We start from the raw sequence: 265 nt of genomic DNA, 5'->3' as shown, positions 1-265 counted from the left end.
GCGAGCCTGCCCACCCTCCGGGCGTCCCAGCTCCAAGAGCCCTCTCGCCTCGAGGCAGCGCTCTGCCTCGGTGCCACAGAGAAATGGGCCCGGTGACTCACAGACACCGCCGCGCGCCGAATGGCCCGGCCTCGCTCTCGCCACCGCCGTCGCCGCCTGGCTGGCCGCGCGGCGCTGCTGGGGGCGGGGAGTCTGATGGGAGAAGCGCCCGGCGCCGAGGAGGCGGTGGCCCGGGAGAGGGAGCAGGAGAGGGACTGGGCGCGGG

The sequence above is a fragment of the Trichechus manatus genome, unplaced genomic scaffold (assembly GCF_000243295.1).
Source record: "Trichechus manatus latirostris isolate Lorelei unplaced genomic scaffold, TriManLat1.0 scaffold00016, whole genome shotgun sequence".
NCBI lineage: Eukaryota > Metazoa > Chordata > Mammalia > Sirenia > Trichechidae > Trichechus > Trichechus manatus.
Note: the sequence above shows the minus strand (reverse complement) of the source record.